Source organism: Camelus ferus, chromosome 19, assembly GCF_009834535.1.
Source record: "Camelus ferus isolate YT-003-E chromosome 19, BCGSAC_Cfer_1.0, whole genome shotgun sequence".
NCBI classification, from domain to species: domain Eukaryota; kingdom Metazoa; phylum Chordata; class Mammalia; order Artiodactyla; family Camelidae; genus Camelus; species Camelus ferus.
The window spans coordinates 1,251,214-1,258,224 of record NC_045714.1 but is presented as its reverse complement, the minus strand read 5'-3'; the positions used below and the strand labels follow the sequence as shown (position 1 = coordinate 1,258,224).

General features: G+C 45.3%; 1 non-coding gene across 1 annotated transcript; it reads left to right on the top strand.

Annotated features, from left to right (window-relative positions):
• The first annotated feature begins 448 nt into the window (after nucleotides 1-448).
• Nucleotides 449-552, top strand: LOC116658056. The gene has a single exon (XR_004313259.1). It is a non-coding gene; the product is annotated as a U6 spliceosomal RNA (small nuclear RNA).
• The last annotated feature ends 6,459 nt before the right edge of the window (nucleotides 553-7,011 follow it).

Genomic DNA, 7,011 nt, shown 5'->3' with positions numbered 1-7,011 from the left:
AGGATAGACTCAAGGATGGACTCTCAGCCACCTCCTGCTGACCTTGGGCAGCTGCCTGACCTCTCTGTGACTGTTTCCTCACCCACAGAGGAGGGGTGAGAAGCTCACAGGATGGTGTGGGGGATCATGGATTCAACACATGTAGGATTATCAGGACACTGTCTAGTATAAAGGAAGCCTTCAGTTAATATTAACCACTACTAGTAGTAATGGTGGTGGTAGTCGGCAAAAAGAAAATGTAATGTGTAAGGGAAACGATGAGCAAGTACATTATAAAATATATAAACGAATTTAATGAACTGAGAAAATCATCATCAATGTTGCATTTAAAATGGTAAAGCTTAAAAAAATAAAGATAAAGCTTCTAGATAAAAACAGTCTAGGGGAGGGAGGGCATTGTTCAGAAAGGTAGAAACACTGAATAACAGATACACATAAAAATTTTTTAGTGCTTGCTTCAGCAGCACATGTACTAAAACTGAGACAATACAGAGATTAGCATGGTCCCCGTGCAAGGATGACACGTATATTTGTGAAGCATTCCATATTTTTTTAAAAAGTATTTTTAAATAGCTCCTAAATAAGATAAATATTTTTGTATGTTACAAAACCAGCTAAGAAGAGAAAAGAAACCAAGAGATTACAGAAAACTTTGTAAAATCAATAAAGAAAAGGAAAAGAACAGTAAAGACAAAACACAAAGTTTAATTGTAGAAATAAAACCAAATATACCAATAATTATACAAATGTAAAGGGATTTAACTCACCTATTAAAAAATTCTATTTATATTTCTAAATCAAATACATGTCCATTCTGACCAACACTACCAACATCTTTAAGCCAGAGATCACAGAAAATACATGCATGACATGTGTACCATCACCACCAAGTCCCATGCACATAACAGACATAACCAATCAATCATAGCACTCTTTCTTGAGCCTGGACAATACCTTCAGAATCCTTCTCAACGCAAGGCTTCAGGCTGCCATTACACAGAGAAGTCATCTCTGTCTTGACAAAACACCCCCCACCCCCTGGCAGTTTCCCCACTTGGCCCACTCTTTCCCTCATTTCCCAACTCAAGGTGTTCCAGGAAGATAGGGAAATATAGGGGCTTAAGAAAAAGTTCTGTCTGGAGATCTGTGGGGAAAGACCAGTAAGAGAGGAAAGCCAGTTCTAGATTCCTGGGCTTGATCTCAGCCAGCTCGCCCCTCCCCTCTTCATTCCTTGCTTCTGCTGGGCCTTTCTCCAGGAAAACATACGTAGCAAGCCAGACTCTAGCAGGAACCATCATAAAAACACTTGTTAGTGGTAACAGTGACCACAGCAAGCTACTGGTGGGCTGGGTGCCAGTGCCTGAATCACAGAGGAGAGCCTGCAAATGGGCAGAGGAAAGGCAGCCCCACCAGCCCTGGGCAGCAGGCAAGCTTTCCAACTTCATGCGGAGAATTCCAGGCAAAGGGGGCACCTGGCAGAAGAGCTGTGTGCTTGGGCAGAGGGGGCTCTGGCACAGCAGAGGAAGGAGAAAAGGAAGTGGGGCTATCCTGGGGCCAGGCGCCTTGCAGGTATTAAGTGCCGGCCACAACCCTTAGGGGCAAGTATTTGCATTTCCAATGTACAGATATGAAAAGGAAGTCTCAGAGAAGCTAAATAACTTGCCTTGATTCACAGCACTAGTAAGTGGCAAATGGCCTAAGGAAATTGAACCCATCCCCAGCAATTCCACTCCTTGATTTGTATAAACCAGAAATATGTACATGAGTTTACCAGGACAGTTGTTCACAACAGCACTATTTGTAATGCCAATCCAGAAACACTCCACATGCCCTTGAGAACGGGTACAGTATGGAAAAACCCCACAATGAAACACTATATAGTCATGAAAATGAACCAGCTATAACCACCCTCAATAAGAGTAAATCTCACATAAAGTGAAATTCAGTTTACACAATGGTTTTTTAAAAAGGCAAAACAAATTGATGGTTGGGCACATATCCAGAAGGAACCCTACTTCAAAAAGACACCTGCATCCCAATGTTCATAGCAGCACTATTTACAATAGCCAAGACATGGAAACAGCCTAAATGTCCATCAACAGATGACTGGATAAAGAAATTGTGGTATATTTATATGATGGAATACTATTCAGCCATAAAAATGATAACATACACCATTTGCAGCAACATGGAAGTCCCTGGAGAATGTCATTCTAAGTGAAGTAAGCCGGAAAGAGAAAGAAAAATACCATATGAGATCACTCATATGTGAAATCTAAAAAAAAGAAAATGAACATAAATACAAAACAGAAACAGACTCATAGACATAGAACACAAACTTGTGGTTGCCCAGGGGGAGATGGGTGGGAAGGGACAGACTAGGAGTTCGAAATTTGTAGATACTGACAGGCATATGTAGAATAGATAAACAAGATTATACTGTATAGCACAGGGAAATATATACAAGATCTTATGTTAGCTCGCGGTGAAAAAGAATGTGACAATGAATATATGCATGATCATGTATAACTAAAAAATTGTGCTGTACACTGGAAATTGATACAACATTGTGAAATGACTATAACTCAATAAAAAATGAAGTAATAATAATAAAAAAATCGATGGTGTTTGAAGTCCAGGTGGTGGTTACTCTTGGCAGGGTAGAAAGTGGGTTTCTGGGGTGCTGGTCATGGTCTATTTCTTGTTCTGGATACTGGTTACCTGAGTGTGTTCACTTTGTGAACATTCATCCAACTGTTCCCTTGGGATTTGTGTGCTTTCCCGTGTGTTGAACTTCCATGGAAAGTCTTGAAAAATTGAACCTATACCTAGTGTAGATGCTCCCTCTACTGCACCACACTGCTCCCCTGGCCAATAACTACGAAACAGATGGTTACACATAACAGGGCACTGAAGTGCTAGCCTTCGAGTCCAAGACTGGGCTCAAGTCCTGACTTGACCTCTTTCAGTTATTTCCCACTCAGAACAGTCAAATGAAACACGGACACAAACTTCTCCTTTTCAGGGTTGTTGTGCATAAGGAAGGAAGGAGAAAGCGTTTTGTAATAACATCACAAGAGCCCATGTTTTCTGAGTCCCGAGTATGAGCTCTCCAACCCCTCAACAACTCTGAAAGGTGAAAGACTCTCCCCTTGTAGAGCCAAGGACTCCAAGGCTTAAAGCAGGAAAGAGACACAGCTAGACACAGCCAGCCTGGATTCACAACCAGGTCTGTCTGATTCAAAGTCAGAACTTTATCCACAGCTGCCCGGAGAGCCCTGGAAAACCTGACTGGGCAACAATCAGGAGGCAGGCACAGTCACAGTGGCTCTGGATTCCGGAATTCTTCCTCCCACTCACTTCCAACAAAATTCCAAGAGTCCTAAGTGGTGGGCCCCCTCCACCCTGTGGCCCCCACAGTACGTTGTTCATTTTCCCCAGGGCTCTTTAGCTCACACAAGTCTACTTTCCAATAGCAGCTAGTTACACCACATCAATGCTGTGTGAGAAACCATCCCAACATTCTAATCATGTGCCATTTGGGGTAGAATCTAGGTCCACAACAAGTAGCAGACCAAAAAAAAAAAAAAAAAGGGATATTTGATATTTGGACCATAGGATTAGCATATGACAAAAATGGGACACTGCCCCCACGCCTGCAGACTTCATTCTTTTCTCTCTCTTTTTTTTTTTTTTTTTTTTTTTTTGGTATGGGGAGGTAATTAGGTTTGTTTAGTTATTCTTAGAGAAGTACGGGGGATTGAACCCAGGACCTCATGCATGCTAAGCATGCACTCTACCACTTGAGCTATACCCTCCCCCCTCACATTCTTTTCTGATGCATAAACGACAGAATTGATCGTACGCTTGACCATAAAGTCTCAACAAATTTCAAAGATTTGAAACCACACAGATCATGCTCCCTGACCACAGAAGAATTAAGGAATCAACACTAAAAAATGATGAAGCCTTCCCCACTCCTCTACTCCTAGCTGCCCTAGGTTTTTCTCTCTGCCGCATCACATAATGACAGGATGAGACATTAATTAGCATCTACTGGATACCAAGCCTACTGCTCTCAGAGGAGATAGACATCCCCCAGCCCCACCTTCCCAAAGGGCATTGGAGACTCAGGCTCTGCACCTGTCCTTGTCAGACTGTTCTGTTCATTAAGTACTGTAACCTAAGTACCTATAGGTCAGCCCTGGTAGAACAAGAAAAATACCTTCATCCTGACCAGCTGAGACCACTAGTCTGTATCAGGGAAAAGTTCAGCTCTCATCTCATGTCGAAACTCAGCTTCAGTTGCTTTCAAACACATCTGGCCAAGGATAGAAGCATAAAATACATCTTAAATGAGGTTAAATCACTGTCATTACTGAATCAGAACCTTAGTGATCTCTGGAAATAGCTGGAACAGAGAACTGATTTACCCTGGGGTCTGCCAAGAAAGTGGCTCATTCAGGCAACTGTTACAGAGTCCAAACTCGTTCTGCTCGTTGCACGATAGGCCAACAAATCAGAAGATGACGTACTGGGGCAAGGAATAATGACTTTATTCAGAAAGCCGGCAGACTGAGAAGATGGGGACTAATGTCCTGGAGAACCATCTTCCCCAAGTCAGAATTCAGGTTCCTTTTATACTAAAAAGAGGAGGAGGTGTGGCTGGTTGGTGCAAACTTCTTGATGCCAAAATCCTTTGTTCTTGCCGCTGTCCACCTAGGTCAGGTCATGATGTTCCTGTAAATTAAACCTCCAACAAGACAAATGTTACTCTCTGTTCTGTAACTTTTTATCTCCAGATGAATGGGAAAGTATTACACTGTTAAAGGTCAAAGCCTTGAGAATGGACTATCCTGTAAATTTCAGGATATAGGCAACATTTTTTTACAAAATGTGCGGAACCAGTAAGACTAAACACAGGAAGCAGAACACAGGGTTAGAGCTAAAGAAACAGATCTAATATGTAGTCGGATTTGTTCTTCCCTATTACACAATCACACTCCCAACTTAATCCTGACCTATCAATTACCTGCCCTGAGACCCTGATTTCCCCACCAACTAGCTTCCCTATTGTTTTCAATATTACAAGGGGGAAATTTTTTCCTCTGGATAAATAATCATTTTCTTCTCATTTGCAATCCAACAATGGAGTTGGCTGCCAAATAATAGAGTCACCTCTCCCCATCCATGGAGGTGCTCAAGCAAAGGCCAGATAACTGCTTGATGTGGATGCTGAGGAAGGCACCTGAAAATCAAAACTTCAAGACCTTCAAGAACCCTCTCTACGGACAACTTTACCTGCTGCTGCAAACACACCAATGGCCACCAGGTGGCGATAGAGTTGCACCATCATTGCAAACACTTCAATAGCCCAGAATAGCTTTCCCTAAAAGTACCAAAAACCTAGTTGAAACAAAACTTAAAGCAATTAAAAACAGGAATACCATATGATCCTTCAGTCCCACTTCTGGGTATATAGTTCGGCACCTTGGCCTCTTGCCAGCTAATTCCCTCTTGCTTGCCACACTGGCTTCGAAACGCCGGGCTCTGGATCAGCCCAGATGGCCAAGATCCCTGGGCTGTAGACTCTACTGGAGCATCATGTGCCCCAAAACCCGTGGTCAAACCACAGCAGGCCCTCAGCACCAATGCAGTGGCACCCAGTCCCCACTGTCCCAGGTGAGATCTTCCCTCCCTGTCCACATGGTGGTCAAGCCTTCTCCCAAATCTCCCCCTACCTCTTAGCAGACAGCCCAGCCCTCATGCTTTTCCCTCCCTGCTGTTTCCTTCTTCAAAGTCCCTATTGCCTCTGGCATGTTGTATATAAATTTGTCGATTTATTGTTCATCTGCCCTCTCTAGAAACTAAGGTCCATGCGAGTAAGGTTGTTTGGCGGGGGGGTGCGGTTGGGGCAGTTATTTATTCTTGTATCCTCAGCAACAGAACCATGCCTCACCCAGGAGGGGAGGTTGGAGAGGCCCTGGATGCTTGTTTGTCTCATGCACAAAGCAGAGAACAGCTCTAGGGCAAGTTAACATGTTACCAAGGCAGCCTCCCTCGAGGGTCAGGGAAGAACCTCAGGATAAGCCCCGAGTGGATGGGTGGATGGATCTGCAGGGAGGGGGACGCTGGGGCTGAAGACCCTGGTGGGTTGCAGGCCAGTTCCCTGAAGTGTAGCCACTGACAACCTGCCTGTGAATCACCCCCAGGAGCCTATGATGAAATCAGGGTTGAGGGGGGCACCAGTGAGTAGGTGGTCGGTCCTAAGGTAAGCAGCATCTGGGTCTGACGTGGATGTTCTACAGAGCCCTGTGCAACTCCTAGCGATGAAGGTACCCCAGCCCCCAACCCACACCACAGGGCAGGGTCACCCATTAATGCTGAGTCCTGCAGGGGAGCAGGGACAGAACCTGGGTCCCGCAAGCCACCAGGGGAAGGAAATTGGAAGTGGAGAGAGGGGTGTCCAGACCAAAAATAAACAAAGGCACAGGGGTCTGAGGCAGAAAGGGGCCAGCCACAGAACCGGCTGGAGTGTCCAGCTCGGCCATGTGGGCTGCAGGAGGCAGGCAGGAGGAGTGAGTGGAGGACCATCCTGGGTTTCAAACAGGGACCAGGACACAGCCAGGCCCAAACAAGGCTGGATTGTATGTGACCAGATTGGGGCTGCCTAGGGAGGCTGTCAAGGGACAAGACCCTGTGTGCAGCCTTGGTAGGAGAGGGGCATGTCAGTGTCAGACTTGACCCTTGGTGGCCTAACTCCCAGGTCTCCTCTCTAGAGATTAGGGGCCCCACGAAAGAGGATCTGCCCCAAGTCTCCCTTGGGAACCAAAGGCACTGAAGCACGGTGTGAACATGGGCCTGACCCAAGCAGATGCCCTCCTGCAGTGAAACAAGACCTCAGGCCCCTGGGATGGCCACGTGCCCTGGCCCATGGACCCTACTGCTGAAAACATCACTCCCTGATTTAGACCTTCTCAGATCTGGCACCTGCTCCTCTTCAATTCCCAG